This window comes from Canis lupus, chromosome 4 (assembly GCF_003254725.2).
Source record: "Canis lupus dingo isolate Sandy chromosome 4, ASM325472v2, whole genome shotgun sequence".
NCBI lineage: Eukaryota > Metazoa > Chordata > Mammalia > Carnivora > Canidae > Canis > Canis lupus.
In genome coordinates this window covers 17,084,887-17,104,807 of record NC_064246.1, presented here as the reverse complement: position 1 = coordinate 17,104,807, position 19,921 = coordinate 17,084,887, and the positions used below count along the sequence as shown (strand labels likewise).

Genomic DNA, 19,921 nt, shown 5'->3' with positions numbered 1-19,921 from the left:
TTTGAGAAGCCAGAAGCTGGAAACAGCAAGACAATGGAGTCTCCCCTAAAGCCTCCAGAATAAACACTGCCCTGTTGACCACTTGACTTTATAATTTTTGACATTAGAATTGTAACCTTGTAAATCTGTGCTCTTTTAGACAGTGTGTGGCGATTTGTTGCAACAGCAGTAGGAAAGGAATACAGAAACTAAACTGGCATGCAAATTTTTTAAAGTCATGCACATAGTCATGAGGAGAAATAGGTTATAAGAGCTAGCACTTGCTTTTAAAGAGAATCCTCTAAACGTCAAACACTATTTCGTCAGAGTCTTGTTTGCATGGACGCATTATAATTATAATATTCTTACATAAAGTAACACACACACATACATTTCACACATTTACATATCACCAGATGCCTATGTTTCTCACTCAAGAACCCAAAAGGGAGAAAGACCTGCAGAAACATCCTTTGCCAGGACTCAAACTGTACCAAGGCCTCAGGGACACTTCCATTCAGGCCTGTTTCCTGACTCAAAGGAAACAGAAAAATCAAAGCAGGAAAAGGAGTGAGAGGGAAGTGTCTTTTATCAGGTTAAAACCTCCTTAGATTCTTCTCTTCTTGAATTATGAGAACATTTTTTATGTATAGACAAGTATGTGCATATGTTATACAATAAAATAAAAATATAGAAATAGAAATTAAGAATCTCTATTTTGAGTTAATATTGATCTATCATTATAAATTAAGTAGGATACCCCGATTGTAAAAATCAAAAACTTATTGAAACTATAGAGATGAAGTTTACATGCATTAATAAAAAGGTAATCCATTCAAACATTTATCTATTCATTCATTCAATAAATATTTGCTGAGTGCTCCAGTCAGTGGAGACATGGAGAGCATTACATTTAATGGGGAAAGACATTAATTTTAAAAAATGTATGTCTTGTGTCAGTTCTGTGAAAAGAATAAGTGGAGGATGCTATGTTGAGGAGGAGGTGCATGCTATTTTATAAAAGGTAATCAGAAAAGACCTCTTTGTTAAGATGATGTTTTAAAGAGATGTGAAGGAAATGAGAGAAAGATCTATGTGGATACGAGGTGAAAGACATTACTAGCAAAGGAAGCAGGAAGCACAAGAGTTCTAAGATGGAAGCATCTTTAGTATTATACTAGGTATATAAGTTGCTAAGATTTCATTTTATTGGAAACTAGTAGTATATTAATTATGGTTGTAGATAGGTGGTAGACATAATATTTTGTATAACATTAAAATTACATATACAAATATATATGTAATATATGGCCGATATTACCTAGAAGGGTGATCAGATAACTGGAAGGCATACATAGCTATCAATATTCATTGTCTGATAATGCTAATGACTTACCATGATTCTGATTTGTATTAACTGATGTTTAAATTTTATTAGGATGATTCCTGTGTCATAATTAATTTTCAATGGAAATTCCATCACCTTCCATTATGACTCTCTTCTGAACTTTAGGTTAGTTGACTTCAGGGATATCACACACAGCTGCATTAGTGTTTTATAGGCAGTAATCAAGAGATCTAATTGCTATTAGTAATCTATATCCTTATTGCATTAACTTATTTCAGTTAAATAAACTACTAAAATGGGCTTACCTTTATTATGACAAATAATATGTGCTTAGGCACATTATTAGCAGCCTATTATATTTAATTATCAATGGCAGATGCCTCAAGATAGAACACATGCTTCAAAATGACAAGAATAGATTTCCAAAATTATAGTGATAATAATGTCTGTAATACTATTTCTCTTATCATTGTTATAGGAGATATAATAGGTACATTGCAAACTAAAAATGGAATGATCTTTCCTAATTCCATAACAAATATAGTTTTATTAAGTTTTAAATCAACATCTATTTATTATTAAAGATCATTCATTAAGTAGTTGAATAACTTTCTAAAAATATTTTATAATTTTGACTATCTGGTAATGAGGAATGGAAATAATTCCAGCAGAAGGATGATGGTACTGGGAATAATATAGAACCACTGCTATAGAAGTCTCAAGTTAGCCAAATACTAAGGTAGAAGATCTAACCCATAAGAGCAAATTAATTCAATCATGACTGAATATTGCTTTTACTAAGGTTATCATCAAACATCTGGTATCTGAGAGACTGAATTTCACATTAATATTTTATTCTCCTGTGATCTCCATCTTATTTTTCTGTTTTATGTTAGAGAGTGAAATTGTAAAGTGCTTAAACTATACTATAGCATCTTCTCATAGACATCTGTTCACCAGTAATGATTTTGTATTATACATTGTAACCCTAACAGTCAGTAAAGACAGTGCTATTTTGAAGAACTGTTCTGCATTTTTTCAAACATTGTGACTGAATTGTCTATTGCATTATACAAATCTGACATGTGACTTTGTGAAAGTTTACTCTTATTAATAGATGCATACAAAATAGAAGGAGACAGGCAGGAAATGAAAGTGAAATCATGTCTTAAAAATCTCAGTTCTACTGTTAAATACATAAATTGTTTAGTGAGTTATCACTATAATTACTCATTTAAAAAGTTTTTATGTAATTTCCAATCTTTCCTTACACTAATATAGGAATACTATTGTAAAAATATAGTGCAAAGTGCATAACCCAGAAATAATTTTAATGCAAAAATTATTTGGCTGTGAACAAATGTATCTATAATGCATACTGGCTGTGAGAACAAATGTTTCTCTTGGTCTAAGGTTATCAGAACTTAAAATAAATGTGTAACATGCTGTTAAGTAATGATCCAACCAAAAACAACTGTGAGTTATGTAGTTATGAACAAATGGGGAAATATTTTAAGCTGCAAAGAGTAAAATATGAGAACTTTCCCAACTGAGAGTGTCCTTACTGACACTTCGTGACCTCACTGGAAAACTTTTGGATTAAATTATTCAGGAAGTAAAGAGAAACAAAGAGGAGGAATAATAGAATGAGGGTCACAATTTTTTTCAAGCATTATATAAATCAATGTAAGAGAGAATTTTTTAAATTAGAAAAACAATTTAAACAATGTCTCCTCTTAAAAATCCAGGAAAACTGTATTCATATAAAATTCACCAAAAAACTTACAAAGGATTATTGTAGTCAAACCCCATAAAAATTGCTGTAAGGAAAAAACAAGCAGGGAGGAGAAAGAACAGCAGGTCTACCCACAAAAAAGTATGAAAAAAACAAGTTCAAAACTTAGAAAGTTTTTCTGGAAGAAAACTTAAAAGTGAGGTGGTGAAACTCATTAAAGAATTGGAAATAAACACAAAAGTGTTAAATATGAAGAATAAATTAAAAAGAACTCAGAATTGAATAATGGTAATAGTTAAGACCTCAAAATAAATACAAAGTGAGGCAAAGAAAATGTTTAAAAATAAAATATAAGAAGATATTTTTTAAAAAATTCAAGAGTGACAAATAAGATAAACAATGAACAGAGATAACAAGAATCCCTAATATAGAAAACCAAAACAAGGGATTAGAGTAAATAATAAAATATATAATTAAAAAAAACTTTCCCTAAATAATTATAATGATTAAAATTTAAGCTATGTTTTAAAGAGTACTACATGCATCTGGGAATATCATTCACCAATAACCAGGACTAAGACATATTTTAGTAAAATGATGGAACTTTAGAGAAAAAGATAAAGAGGTGCCTGAACGGCTCAATTGTTTAAACATCAACTCTTGATTTTGGTGCAGGTAATGATCTCAGGGTCATGAGATGGAGCCCTGCATCAGGCTCTGGGCTCACCTGGAAGTCTGCTCCAGACTCTCTTGCTCTCCCTTTGCCCCTCCCCAACAAGTAAAATAAATCTTAAAAAAAAAAAAAAAAAAAAGAGAGAGAGAGAGAGAGAGAGAGAGAGAGAAAATATCCCTTGGATATCTCACAAAAAGAACACATGATTTGAAAGGTATACAGGAGGACAATAGAGTCTCAGTAGATTTTTCAACAGAAATTGTTTATGCCAGAAAAAAATGAAGAAAATATTTTAAGTACTCAAATAGAGAAAGTGTAAAATAATCATTTTATATTCAGAAAAGTTGACCTTTAAGTATAAAGGGTACAAGTAGTTAACAACATGGAAAATCCCAGGGAATTTTGATTCCATGAGCTTTTCTTAGGGAATCTACTAAGTAATGAGCTGCAGACAATAAAATAACTAGAAAGACCTCAACGTGAGCCCTGGTAATGAGAATATATGGTTACATCTAAAATTTACACTAAATAAGGGTTAGAAGGGACTGGTATGTATTATAATACTTGTATGGAGATTTATATTTGGAGAAAAATGAAGACAGTATATTCCAAAAATGAAAACTCTAAGGTTTTTAGTAATCATAACGTTTTAGTAATCATAATTACTGGTGGTAGTATCATTAGATGAGATTATTTATGTTTGATATGAGATGGTGTTACAGACCAGAGAAAACACAGATGTAATATAAAAGTGGTTAAGTAAAAAGTCTGTAGACTTGAATTTGAATTGAGAATATCAGAATGAACTACATATCTCACAACTGTATCAAAAGAAAGGCCAAGAAACAATGACTAATCCTATAGCAATGAGCATCCACAGCATTCTAGCACTCAGCATGACAGCTTTAAATGCCATTTTCCATTAGGAAGAAGGAATGGAGGGGCACTTGGGAGTTTAGCAATAAGTATTGGACTCCATTTGGAGTTAAGTCATGATCTCAGGGTCTGTGAGTGAGCCCCAGTCAGGCTCTGCACTCAGTGCGGACTCTGCGTGAGATTCTCTCCCTCTTCCTGCTCCTCCCTCTACTCATCCATATGCTTGCTCATGCTCTCTCAAACAAAATAAAAATTTTTTTAAAAAGGAAGGAAGAAGGAAGGGAGGAGAGAAGAAGAAAAGCCTCCAGTGTCTTTGAGAAATAACCAATTCCATGTCTGTGTTAGGGGATATACAAGAGGATTCTTAGTGCTATAGTGAATAGGAAAGAATCCTAATGATATACTGAATAGGAAAAGAATGTCTCCACTTTTACTAAGATTGTATAAAAAAGACGAAGGAGTCAAACTGAATAAAGTCCCATTCAACAAGATGGGGGAACTTGGGCTTCAACGAGCTAACAATGGTAATTCATTGAAACCGTGGAATGTTTTTAAATCCATGAGGTCATAACAATAGTAAGAAAATAAATTAAAATAATTGGTCATCTGCGTATGGTAGAACCAAGAAATTATCTTGAAAGCTGAATAAATAAAGTGAAGGATCATTTATTCTGGACTTCCTCTGTAAATACTATGACTGGGTTACTACGTTTTACATGGAAAAATAGGTCTCCTTGTGAAATTGTGCCAACTACTAATTTAAATTTAATGACAGAGTTAGATTTCATTATCTTGCAGCTCCCAAATGAATTAATGGACTTAAACTTTAAGGATCAGTAGCTTCTAATAACTGTTTTCAGAAATGTGAAGCAGACATCAGAAGCCTCTGATGAAAGAATACATCACCTATAATCTCTCCAACATGATTAAATCTGATTCTGATCAAACCTCTTGATCCAGCTGTCTGTTTGTAGGAAACACAGAGGACAGAGAAAAATAGTGAACTATTCCATGAATATGTAATCAGTAAAATTCAGACTGGGAAAATCTACAAGTCACAAAGTCATGAGTCTTCAACAGACAAATTGTAAAGATAACAGAGAGTTAGAGGAGAACCAATAGATTAAAGAGATATAAAATATATATCACATTTTAAAAATGAGCAAGACTCAATTTAGTGCTTAGGAATCTACACTTGGATGATAAAATTATAAATATACCAAAGAGGTTGGCTTTTTGAAAATCAATATGGTACTTTTACTTGTGGAGGGAAGAAGGGTCTTTGATTGTGATAGGGCACATGGACAGGTTTGGCTGACAATGTTGTTCTTTTAATATGTTTGTGGTTAATAATTCATTACATATAGTCTCTTGTGTGTGATTTTCTGGGTCTGGTTTTTATTTTACAATAAGAAAATTATAACAGTAATGTGTCATGATACATTTTTGGCTCTGCGCAAATGCAAACAGCACAACACTAGTGTCCTTATTCCTGGTGTGTCCCATGCATTTATATTACCTATCTGGTTTCTGAAAGACTTGGAGTTTGTGAACTTTGCTCTAGTCTTTCCACATCTTTTAGATTGTAACGATTTAGTGAAATTTGTCTTGACCACCTCCTGGGTAGAGAATTCTATCATTTCTGTGACTGTAGAAGAATGAATATCTCATTAACACTCATCTGGGGATTCCCAATGAATGATTGATGATGTAAGTTAATCCATCATACATATCTGAACATCTCATATGTATTTAAAGATCCTTATGAATAGTGGATATATTTTATGCATCTTTGATCATGATAAATGGCTAGCCATATGTCTTCTATAATAAATATGTGTCACTGAATTTATTTTGAGATGTAAAACCTGGATACACAGTGTCTGCTCATGGGAGTGTATCAAAGATACACCAAAGATAGCTAAATAGGAAGGATCTTTTCAAAGAAATGTTTCCCAAATGGAAATTATACATATGCATATATATGCATGTGCATCCTAATTACACTTTGAATCTAGTATGATTTTATTTGTATATCTTTAATCTACATGCATATGCATATTTCAAAATTTAACAAAATTGAATGCAGAGATTTAAACAGCAGCATTATATCAATAACAGCACTATAAATATAAACAAATGTTAACACTATGATGTAATTATAATAAAAAAGAAGGTGAACAAGGGTTATAAATAAAGGAAGTGAAACTAAGGTTACCTAAAATCAGGTTTTCTTGGCGAAGGAGCTGTGAGAGTAAACAATTGGGACTGTTTACAAAGATGATATTATAAAAAGGTGCTGTAAGGGGAAAATGGGAGATTTCTAATATGAATACTAACATGAAGCATAAAGTGATGTATGAGTAACATGAAAGCAATAAAGATGGAAATTTATTATAAGACAGAATTCAAATATTTTGGAAAATAAAAGGAGATCACAAGTTTGAAAGGAAATAAAGGTATATCACATTACTTGTTCTTTGTTTAAACTCATTATAAAATAATAACTCCCAGTAGAAAAGGGTAGTACCCCTAAACAATGTCATAATGATGTCACACACAAATGTTCGGTTGTATGGAGACACAAGAAAAATAGTCAAAAGAGAATAGGATAGTACGATTCTTTCACGAGGGAAAATGTAGTTAATGATGGGTAAAGTAAAAAATAAATAGTATTTCTTTTGGGAAAGCACATGCAATTAATAAAAGTTGAAAAGAGACAAATATGAATTTAATTTAGGGCACCTAAGTGGCTCAGTCAGAGGAGTGACCAACTCTTGGTTTTGGCTTGGGTGGTGAGCTTGGAATCATAGGACCAGCTGCACTTGGGATCCATGCTCAGCATGGAGTCTACTTGAGATTCTCTGCCTCTCCCTCTGCTCTTCTTTCTCTCTCTCTCTCTCTCTCACACACACACTCTCTCTTTCTCTGTAAAATAAATAAATAAAATCTTTTTTAAAAAATGAATTTAATGAGTTCAAATTTTATTTCAAAGATGAGTTAGAATGAGAATGCTCAATGGGAAGATTTTAGAACTGGGAAAAACAAGGATAAGCTTTACAAAGAAAACAAAACAAAAAAGGAAATGCACAGCTTACCCAACATATTATCTGATTCTTATAAATGCTCAATAGAGGACCCCATTGTTAATCATGATTAACAATGAGGAAAATAAGAACTTACAAGAGATGTTTAGTATTGGATTTTAGTTTTAGAGAAGAAAATGTATAAACTAAAGACAGTAAATGAAATACAGGATTTTCCTTAGTATATTATTAATTTATTTATTAATACAATTTTTGATTCTTCAGATAAAAAATTCAAATGACTATTTGAAATGAGAAAAAGTCAAATACATGCATATTTCTGTCAATTTCCTGAAATTGAATAATTTTATCCACTTATTCTCTAAATTGGTTTAGCTCTCAAGAACAAGAGCAAGAATTCCTCCCTCCAGGGTCCCTATTTTTCCCTTGGTTGCAAAGGGCCCAGTGGCAACTATATTGATGGAAATCACAAGACCAGGGAAAACTTACTCCACTGTGGGTCACTATTGTTCTGGGGCCTCAGGACTCACCTGGGAAGAGCTGTTTCAAGGCAGAGGAAAGAGGAAGAGAAGGTGGCACCTCAAGCAGAGTGGATTTTATGAAAATGAATGTGAGGGGCTGGTTGCTCTAGGCTCCTGGCATCTGGCATCTTGCTTCGCAGTTTCCTCCTTCTTTTGCTGTCCTTCCTTCATCCTTCCTCATGATAGTCCCATCATTCTCCACCTCCCAAATTACCTTCTTGCCCCTTTTTGGAAGTACCATATACGATAGGAAACAAACCACTCCTGGTTGAAATCAAGACATCCCCAAAGAGCACAGTGACCCAGAAGAAATGATAATTCATGAACTCCATGCTGGGGATGATCTCTGACTCAAGAAATGAGCAAAGGAAAATACAAAGAAGTTGAATTGTTCTTATCTGAACAAGTGACAGTTAACATCCTGCCACAAGTCCATTAAAAGCAGTTAGAGGAAATTTTAAAGTAATAAAATAAATAATAAATAAACAATAACAATAAATGAATAAATAAATAAATAAAATAATAATTAATAATATATAAATAAAATAATAAAAATAATAATTAAATAATAATTAAATAATAAAAAGTTAAATAGCAATATTTAATCATAGAGATGATCTTTCACATTTATGCATTTATTTAAGCTCATCATGTTCTATGTGCAGAGGACTTTGCAATTTATAAAACTTTGACATATTTTGTTTTTTTGATTATTTGGGAATAAGAGGAGATAAGTACTATTTATGTCCATAAATGAGATCATACCTATCACCTTCCTTGACCTCAATCAGACTGAGATTTAATCTCTCACTCTGTCATTATATAGTTATATGATCTTGGATAGTAATAATGACTAACTTTTTCTGTGTGTTTAATAAACGCCTGATACTCTCATAAGTCCTTCACATGTACTTATTAATTTAATTCCAAATCAGTGAAGTAAGCAGCATTATTATTTTCAAACAACACTATTAATAAGAAAAGTAAGGACACGGGCACCTGGGTGGCAAAGTCATCTGAGCAGCCAATTCTTGATTTTGGCTTAGGTCATGATCTCAGGGTCCTGGGATCAAGCCCTGCATGGGGCTCTGTGCTCAGTGGGGAGTCGGCTTGAGGATTCTCTCTCTCCCTCTGCCCCTCCTCCCACTGGCATGTGCACTAACGCTGTTTCTCTTTCTAAAACAAATAATTTTTTTTAAAAAAAGAAAACAAATAAGGAAAGAGATATTATGAACATGGTCAAATATACATAGTCCTTTTTATTTAAATTTTTTTTTAATTTTTTTTTTTTATTTTTTTTTTTAAAGATTTTATTTATTTATTCATGAGAGACACACACAGAGAGAGAGAAGCAGAGACACAGGCAGAGGGAGAAGCAGGCTCCATGCAAGGAGCCTTGATGTGGGACTCGATCCGGGGTCTCCAGGATCACACCCCAGGCTGATGGCTGCACTAAACCACTGCGCCACCGGGGCTGCCCTACATAGTCCTTTTTATTGTTGAATTCTTTTTGAATCTAGCCATTTTGATTACAAAACTCCTATTCACAAAGTCTATATTATATTTACCTTTCTGGTAAGTCACTAACTACCTTTTTGTTCCTCTAATTTTCACTTCTATGCCATGAGCTGTGGAGCTGTGGAGAAAAACAATGAGCTGTGGAGAAAAACAATGATATACATCATGGAAAGTCATAAACACATGTCTAGTAGATAGTGAATAGCTATTAAATAATTGTGCTACTATTATTTAAGAATCTAAAGAAATTACAACTCAGAAATTTAAGTTTTAATTAAATTAAATTTTAACTTGAATTAAATTAAATATAAGAAAATTACATGGCTGAAAGTAAAGTAGCTTGGTCTGAAATCAGAGTCATATGGGTTAAAATCCAGTGCTCTAAATCTTGTGGAATTTTAACCCTTAATATAGTTTTGTAACAAGATCAGTAGCATGTCAATAGGCAGATATGTTTGAATAAGTAGCACCTTGACTGAGAATCTCAGTCCTGGTTGAATAGCAAGGGGTAATACTATGGAGTATTACGTTCATTATGAAACCTTATATTCAGAGCCAGGACCTGTACCTACATACAAGGACATGTTTAAGAATTGGGGACAGAGGGAAGCCCAGGTGGCTCAGCGGTTTAGTGCTGCCGTCAGCCCAGGGCCTGATCCTGGAGACCCAGGATAGAGTCCCACGTTGGGCTCCCTGCATGGAGTCTGCTTCTCCCCCTGCCTGTGTCTCTGCCTCTCTCTCTCTCTCTCTCTCTGTGTTCTCATGAATAAATAAATAAAATCTTAAAAAAAAAAAAAGAATTGGGGGACAGAGTAGCACCTAGGTGGCCCAGTAGGAGAGTGACTGATTCTTGGTTTCGATTCAGGTCATGATTTCAGGGTCATGAGAAGGAGCCTATGTTGGGCTCTTCACTCAAGAGTTGAGCCAGTTTTGAGTCTCTCTCTGCCTTTCCCTCTGCCCCTCCTCTGCCCTCTCAAATAAATAAGTCTTTAAAAAAAAATTGTAGACAGATAGAATTAATTGAAGATAGCATTTCTTTAGGTCTCTAATGCTTCTATTCACTGCTATGGGCTCTTACTACTTTTGATGTAAAGGTCTTTGATTCTTGCCTTGAAAGTGTGGCCTGGGACACTTCAGTATGGAAACCAACTGACTCTTCTTCCCAGGAAGCAGAACATGCCAGAAATAAGTTCTTAGTTACTTAGTCTTTCATGTTATTCTGTTATTTCTTTTCAGGGGACAAATATTCTGTTTTAGATATAAAGGGGGGAAAAAAAAGCCCTTCAATTTTTTGTAGGAACAAATCCATTTTTCCTCCCTCAGAAAAGTATGTCTGTAGCTGCTCAGGAAAGAGACCCAGAACCAGGAAAGTCATATTAGTAACTGGAATGAACACACCAGCAATGAGAGAATACAAACTTCCTGATAATAATAATAGTAGAATGTATAAGTTTTACAAACATTGCAGCAAGTTTGTTACAGGAAATTAATGGATACTCTGTGGGTCAGAGTAAACCCATATTATAAACACACCACAAAGGGAACTTCAGATTTTATTTAGGTGATAACCTAAAGTAAAACACGTTTATTCTGGATTTTGCAGTGAATACCTTAAAGTCTGATACGGTCATGTGCTTTATTCCCTTAATTCCCATGTCATAGATTTATTTGGTCCAATAGTTAAATTTATTATGCTTAATAAGAAAAGAACGTGGACACCAGTGTGTTGGGGTGAAAGCAAAATGACTTTACTGGTTGATCTAAAACATTGCATGGTTGATTTTTAAAACAAGATAATGTTAATAAAAAGATGAGATTGAGGGGAATGTGGTATATCTATGGCTTCTCTGTTAATTCATTTTTGTGGAAAAGGTTTAATGACTTAAGAAATTGATATCATTATAGCTTTATTTTATAATTTTATGTAAAAATTCTTTATGTGTATGTTGCTTGTATGTCCTAGATCTGATTATTTGCAGATTTTATTTATTATACATTTTGGAGAGTTTTGTATTACTACAAGACAGTTATATTTTTTATAATGCTATCAAATTTGAAAATCTTAGTAAGATTGATTTGGCAAAATTTTATTAAATCTAATCTAATTATTAAACATATCTTTACTATGAGACTAATTCAGTCTCACCTGAATCTACAAGGTACAAAAGACAGAGCAAAGAATTGGAATTGGAATAAAAAATGAGTAGTGACAGCAAGAAATAGGTGTGCCATTAGCAATTTATGAGAGCAAGAGAGAATAAATCTCAGTGGTCAAATTGTCTCATCAAGATACCTTGAAATACCTAGTATTTTTTTGAACATGAAAATTACCCCAATATTGTTCTCTCACTTATACTTGCTTTGCAAACCAAGGAAAACTAAAGGCAAATTAACTGGTGGAGTTTGGGAGGAAGGAGAGAGAAATGGAAACAACTTAAAAACTGCGTACAGCAAAGGAAAGTGGTCTTGGGGAGGTTTTGTTGTTGTTGTTGTTTTGGATTTTTAGTGCTGCATTTCATGGCTGTCCCTGATAACTGATGTGACAAGGGACTGCTACAGAATTCTGAATTCCACATAGTAATAATGAAATACAAAAAAAACAGTTGTCTTTGGCAGCCAAATGAATTCCTGTCTTGGCATCTTTCACTTTTGATTTCTGCCCGCTGAGACTGAGGGCACTGGAATTCAAAGTCAGTTGTGCTGGTTAATTTGGTTAATTGCATGTGTTAACTCACTTGGACCATGAGCGCAGATACTGGGTTAAACAATTTTTCTGGGTGTGCCTGGATGGGAGTAACAGTCCAGTGCTAGACTGAGTAAAGCAGACTGCCTTCCACAATGTGGGAGAGTGAGGCTCATCTAATTATTTGCAAGCGTAAAAAGAACAAAACAAAATTTAAAAAAGGCTGATGGAGGAATACTTCACTCTTTCTACTTGATGATTGTTGAGAAGAGTCATCCATCCTTTCTCCTGTCTTTAGAGTGGGACCGAAACTCCCACCATTGACTCTTCTGTTTTCAGGCCTTCAGATGCAGAACAGGGAACTTCTTAGTCTCCATAATCAAATGAAAGAATTCCTTATAATAAATTTCCCTAGGTAGGTAGATTCTTATGGCTCTGTTTCTCTGAAGAACTCTGACTAGTACACTAGTGTTACTCAATCTGTTTTCATTCTGAACTTGTCACAGTCATTTGCAGGCTACCAGACAGCTCATTCACTGTTTCACACACACGTATGTCCGCACATTTATGTGTATACGGGTATATATAGGTGTATGTATCTGTATATAAGTACCATAGTTTGACCAGGGAAACAAAATCTACAGCAGATGATTCAATCAAAGGAATTTTGTATGGGAGTTTATTTACAAAGGTATTTGGAATATCTGAGAAAAGGAGAAGGTGAGGCATCCTCTGTATTTGTACATCATCTCTACCTTCAGAGCTAGAGTGACAAAAGGAACAAGCAGAGCTATTGGAGCTGGAGCCAGGCCACTAGGTGGGAGTAGGAAGGTCAGGAGATCTGCCTGTTGGGAGCTGGAATTGGCATGGAGAGGTGTGACCACTGCTGATGATACCAGAAAAATAGGACGCAGAATGCCCTGCCTTCTCCTGTTGGCTGAACCCTGCAAGGAAGCTGAGGAAATAAAATTGGCAAAATTCAGTCTCAGCAATTTAGAGCAGATCAGAGGCAAGGGTGAAAAATGGTTTTGAAAACAAATGCATGATCAGCATATATGAATACATAAGCATTTGTCTGGGTGCATATAACATATATGTATAAATACGCACATATTATGCATATTCTTGATTTTTATAATGGAGGATTTTTCTAAATGGAAAGATCTGAATAGGATCTTCAGAGTATCCCTCTGCTCAGAAGCTTTGCTTTTACTCTTAGTAGTGATACAGGAGTGTTTGGCTCTTGTCTCAGAGTCAAAGAATAAATCTCGTGGACAACAGAGAGTGAGCAAAGTAATAGAAGTTTATTAAGCAGAGATACCGAGAAAGCTCTCAAAAGTGAGAAGGATCCTGACAGAGTTGACCCTGAGGGCTGTTTTGGTCTGTCTTTTATAGGAAGCTGATGGCCAGGGCAGGGCGGGGGGGTTGAGAGTGGGGTGGGGGGAAGTGATGGAGGATGCCTGAGTGGCTCAGTGGTTGAGCATCTGCCTTCAGCTCATGGCATGATCCTGAAGTTCCAGGATGGAGTCCCACATTGGGCTCCTTGCATGGAGTCTGCTTCTCCCTCTGCCTCTCTCTGTCTCGTATGAATGAATAAATAAAAATCTTAAAAAAAAAAAAAAAAAAAAGGAAACTGACCGGGGTACTTGGAAAATTTCTTGTCAATATCAGGCTGGATATTTGGAACAAACATGGTGGATTTATAACTATCATAACAATAAATAAGATGTTTTTGTAAATATCATAAACCCAAACAAGCTGTTCCTTTCTCTCTGGTTAATATCCCCTCCATAGTATTTCTCTACATCTGGGATTTCTGTGAGCCTAATCAAGTAGCTCATGGCCTTGAGATTCTTGTGTGGTCTTGGTTTGTACAGGGACTATTGATAACACCTTAACGATATATTTCTGTGATTACTTAGTAGCCATTAAAAGGAGGATACTCCATAACATTTTGGAGCTAGGGAGAAAGGTTTATTTTTTCTGTTTTTACTGTCTTATCTCAGTTTTCTTGGGATGGGTAGGAGCCTGACCCTGGTGTCTTTCCATTGTCTTTCCCTGCCTAGCCTCATCTGCCCCTAACTCGTTCCTACATCAGTAGTATGAGGACCAAAGCAGAAAAAGATGATAAGCCCATAATCTGAGATATTAGGACCTTTGAATTCAGTGTAAACAAAGGGGCTGCCAGTTTTTAACTACCTGCCATATAACCCAGGTAGTGAGAAAAAGCAAGTTGGCAAAATAAACACAAAGTTGGGTTTCTTTAGGAAATGATTTATTCCTTTTTACCAATTCATAGAATTATACTATTTTCTTGTTAAAAATGGAGGCTCTGGGAATTTAAGATTCTTGATCAAAGTCATTAGTATTAGATCTCAACTCAGGTCCACTGCACACCTTTCATTGTACCAGACCATTGATCTTACTTACTCTGGAGAGTAAGTGCAGGACAGCTTCATGGATGTACCACATATGCAGGTGTATAGAGCTCATGCTCAAAAGACCCCATCCTTGGTCTGCTCTGCTGTTGCCATCTTGGAAAACTTTATCATTTTATCTTTGAACTCTTGTTTCGAAGTGAGGCCTGATGGACTAGTGGAGCATACATAAGCAGAAGTGACAGGCACAATATGCAGATCTCTTGCCATTTCTTGCTTGTACATTTGTATTCACGATGCCTCATGAGCACAGAATCCCAGTGAACCTGCAATAAATTGGTAGGACAGCAAGATTCAGACAAGAAGTGTTACATCTGTGACTGAATAGGCAAGGACACTGAAGTCTAAGATGCCACACTTGGCCATTTAAACCAAAGTTTGTTTCAAACACAGAAAGAAGTCAAGAATGTTCTGACTTTCCAAGAAGCAAAAAAAAAAAAAAAAGGAACCCTATCATATTCTTTCTTACTCATGTTACCTCCTTATATTATCTAGACAGCTACACTGAAGATAATGACATAGAAGAAAAGGAAACTCCTTCCTTGCTTATTGATAAACTGAAGATAGAGCATATTGGTAGAAAGTGAGCATATCAGGAAGTGAAATAAAAACATTTAAGCTAGTTTTTTTGTATCAATGCCTCTCTTTTGCATGTACAAGATACAAAATAGGAATTGTGCAATACTGGTGATTCTACATGCTCTGATGTTTGTATTAAAAACAGCCTCTCCAAAATATACAGATAAGTAGCAAAATTCATGCTAATGATTTTTTTCTTTTTGCTTAGAATAACATTAAATAGCAGAACACAAAACATCACAAGTCTAAAGACAGAACAGAAACTGTATATTTTAATATCTTTAATCACATTTTTTTCTATTTTTTGAAGAGGGGCCCTGCATTTTCATTTTGCAGTAGGCCTCACAAATTATGTAGCTGTCCTTGAGAAAATAGCAGTGCTGTTTTATAGAAACACATGGAATTTGTTTATTTTGGGGGCTTTCAACCTTCAGTATGAATCAGAATCACTTGAACAGAGACTTAAGAAAAAAAAAATGCCTGAATTCAAACCCTGAGATTCAGATTCAGTTGGCTGAGCATGGGATGCAACATTTTTTTTTTAAGTTCCATAGATAATTCTAATATACCCTAAGGATTGAGAACTACTGATATGAGATGTCTTCATGCTTGTAAAAACCCTAATTATATGTAATGGATAACCTCAACTCAATACAGGGTTACATATTATTTTAATAACAGCTTTCTAGAGATAATGCTTCAGAAAAAGCACAGGAGAATTATGGTTCTCAGACACACTGGCAGGCCAGAGAGTGGACTTTGGGGACCTCGGAGTCTCTCCATTTTCAAATAACCTGTTACAACTAGGCATAGGATAGTTTCTCCCTAGTACTTTAAGTAAAATAAAATCTGAAGAGAAAGTTCAAGAGTTTACTACTAATGCTGTAGTTTGCTGATGTATGTATTGCCTTGGCCATAGAGAAAACAGGCTGTCACTTACATGTTTTGTTGTTTTTGTTTTCTAATTAAAGTAATCACATGTAGAAAGCTTCTCTTGACAAAAGTCTTAAGTAGATTCAGTAGTATTTAGATTCACCATTGTCAGAAGGGATTGTATTTGTGTATGTGTCCACACCCTGTCTTTAGAGCTTCTTAACAAAATGTTACTATCCTTTTTTTTCCCCCCAGAGGATGAGAAGTTAATGTGATAAGCCTATGTTAGGGATTCAAGATATTTTCATGGGTGAGTAAAAGAGTAATCCTTTCACAAAAATTCAGGGAATTCTTGAAGTCTACTTTGATAACAGTTAAAATGTTATTACTCTTCTCAATAACATTGACTCCCCCAAATTTGCAATCTACCTTGTACATGGCATAAACCTCATTGAGAATAGTGTTTATTCTTTATTGTAAAGTAGGGGTTTCTTAAAATTACTTTAAAAAATGTTTTTAAATTTAATTTTACTATATGTTTCTCCAATACAAAGGTTAATAAGAGATACAAAAAACTATATATTAGATGTTCTCTAAGCAAAGAAGCGTGGGGAACACTGAAATAGAGTCCTATTTGGTTTTGGTTGTTTTTTCTGTGAGGGCTTTTTCATAGCCTATATTATGCAAATATCATTATACATCTCCAAAGTACTTTTGGAAAAAATACTGAAAATACTCTTTTTTTCTTTCTAGTCATTATTTCTCACTGAAGTAAAAGTGCTTAATTCACTGGACACTGTATCTTAAATATCTTGTATTTTGAATATGCCTACACCCAGGCTTATGGGCTTTTCTATTTGGGATTCAGTGAGTAAGTCAGTTGGGTACCAACAACTATCTTCGGTTCAAGAGTAATGATGAAGCAAGCTCTTCTTGGGCTTCAGGTGTAAGATCTAGACTCTGCTTTATCTTTATTAGATCATTACACTGAATGTTTAATCCCTAGCTTCACAATAAGTGTTTGCTATATCTTAGTTCCTTCTTGTCTCATCCAGATAACTTATTCTGTTGTGTGGTTTTAAGGAATATTTTTAGTTACCATAGGCCAAACTAAATTGGCTTTCTAAGAAATAGTTAAAGTTTTTAAACACATTCTAGATCTTTTGATATAAGTGTTTTAAGACTACTTAGTGAAGTCAGCTGATTTATAGCTTTTGCTCTTAATTTTTTAATAGTACATATACATTACCAAACATTTAAAAATGCAGATATGCATAGTAGACAGTGAAAATCCTCTGTAATTACAATTGCCATAGATGAGAAGTGAGTGCAAATACTTCCAAGAAGGTTTACTACAATTATATGTGTTAGATATATATGTGCACAAATCTAGGTGTACAGGTAAAAGTAACTGCATAAATAATCTTAATTGCTGTTATTTTGGCATATATAAACTTCATTTTAATGAACTTTCCCTTTCACATCAATAGATTTCCTATAGTTGTAATTTATTTTAATGCTAAAATTATTTTCCTCATATTATGAACCTTTTCATTATGTCCACTAACCCTCACTTCAAGAGAAGCTCTAATGGAATAAAAAATAACCATAATATTTAAAACATACAAAGCTTCTTTGATTATATCTGTAAACTTGATTTAGGATTTCTTGCTCTTTATGATTTACTTATAAAAAACAAGTTTATTCCCAAATTTAAAATAAATTAACAAGAACATGTAAATATATGTGTAAATATCTAGATATAAATGCAATACATGTATAAATAAATGTATACTTTGTCAATAGAGAATGTATTTATCTTTTTTTTTTTTTTTTTTTTTTTTTTTTACTTTATGATAGGCACCCAGTGAGAGAGAGAGAGAGAGAGAGGCAGAGACACAGGCAGAGGGAGAAGCAGGCTCCATGCACCGGGAGCCCGACGTGGCATTGGATCCCGGGTCTCCAGGATCGCGCCCTGGGCCAAAGGCAGGCGCCAAACCTCTGCGCCACCCAGGGATCCCTATCTATCTTCTTTTTAAATTTGTGATACTGTAGGAAAATAATCCACAGAAGTATTTGTCCCTGTACTGGCACAAAAGCTAACAAACTAAACAATGGAGCAAGTTTATTGCTCCAAAATAAGCGAGATAAAGCCCTGTTTTGATAAAAGTGTAATGAGTGAGCTGAAAATCAGCACTGTGCATGTGGCTGTCAGGAAGAAGCTTCCGAGTATACAGCCATAGCAGTGCAACTGAACAAGGTTGAACAGACACACCTCAGCTGACAGCATGGGGAGCTAGAATTCACAACTGGAATCCCTTATTAACAGAAAAGACTACATGACAATCCAGGTAATTAGAAGAACTGGTGTCAAGTAGGGTGTCAACAGGGCCATAAGTAGGGAAATAAAGAGTCTAAGAGTGCTTAACAAGGAAAAGAACATGAGGCCAATAAAAAATATGGTTATATTATAAATGATAAATTGTATAAATGATAAATTGTAACATTGAATTTAAAGCAGGAGAAAAAATTTATAATTTATTGCTTTCATATGGAATGTACAGAATGGTAAGCTTGGTATGTAGGAAATTAAAAGGCTCATTGAATTAAGTAAGTTTTGCCTCTTTAAAAGTGTATCCCAATAAAGATCGTTTATCAAAATATAGCACCTTCCACACCTGGTAAGTATAAACTGGAGACATATAGAAGACAGTGCATGAATGCTTCCAACTCCAAGAAATTTGAGGCCAAAGTTCAGAGTGAAAATAAGCGGGTAGTCCTCCAGTGTATTCCTTCTGAGATTACACTGGGCAACCCTGCTCTATCTACTTTGATTGACGTTCTTAAAGATGATCCTTATCGATTAAGGAATTCATTTTGAATTAAATGCTCACACTGTCATATAGGAGAGAAGAAAGTCTACAGACAATGAAGCTACAGCAATAAATCAGCTTTCTATTTCAGACTCAGAACCTGTGTACTCTCTGTGCTCCTTCTAAGTAAAATTGATGTCCTTGAAAATAGATATGAATTTTGAATTATGACTCTTGAAACAACTAATAAAATAAATTGACTTTGTTTTGAAGAGACTTGTCTGTTATCACCTATATTACGAACATTTCAAAACCCACAAATTATATGCTAAGCAATGAATAAGATGTCCACATTATATAGGAATATAGGGACAATACATAGTCTATTATTTTTACATTATTTTTAATGCATTCTTATGACATAGTGGTGTTTTATACTTCTTAAGTCATGCACGTTTTTGAAAGGAATATCAGAATGATACAGAGGAATACTAAGCATTTTTGAGAATCGGAATTAGTAATTCGCAGCATCTAGTATAGTGCATTTACATAATAGGAGATCAAACTACAGTTTGTCAGTTTAATTCAACAAACATGTTTAAACTCCTACAATATGCCAGATGATATGTAAGTGTTGGGAGGCAAAAATGAATAAGATGTAGTTTCTTTCCTTAAGGAGCTAGGACAGGAAAACCCAAGGGTGGATACAATAGTAAAGGAAACATGAGGATTCCTTGTATAAAGGAAAACTAGCTAGAGTCCTAACTTGACCTGTAATCAAATATTTTCTCTGTGTCTGGAGAGCACTTATTTTCACTCAAGCCTAACAATTACACCT

General features: G+C 34.4%; 1 long non-coding RNA gene across 4 annotated transcripts in view; it reads left to right on the top strand.

Annotated features, from left to right (window-relative positions):
- LOC112651794 (uncharacterized) overlaps positions 1-19,222 on the top strand; it is a 70,950-nt gene extending 51,728 nt beyond the window's left edge. Inside the window, exons 7-8 of one of the 4 annotated variants that reach the window (XR_007410130.1) lie at positions 16,526-16,580; positions 18,131-19,222. This is a non-coding gene — a long non-coding RNA (uncharacterized LOC112651794). The remainder of the gene's footprint in view (positions 1-16,525; positions 16,581-18,130) is intronic. The other 3 variants (XR_007410132.1, XR_007410128.1, XR_007410129.1) reach the window with 3 other exon arrangements.
- The last annotated feature ends 699 nt before the right edge of the window (positions 19,223-19,921 follow it).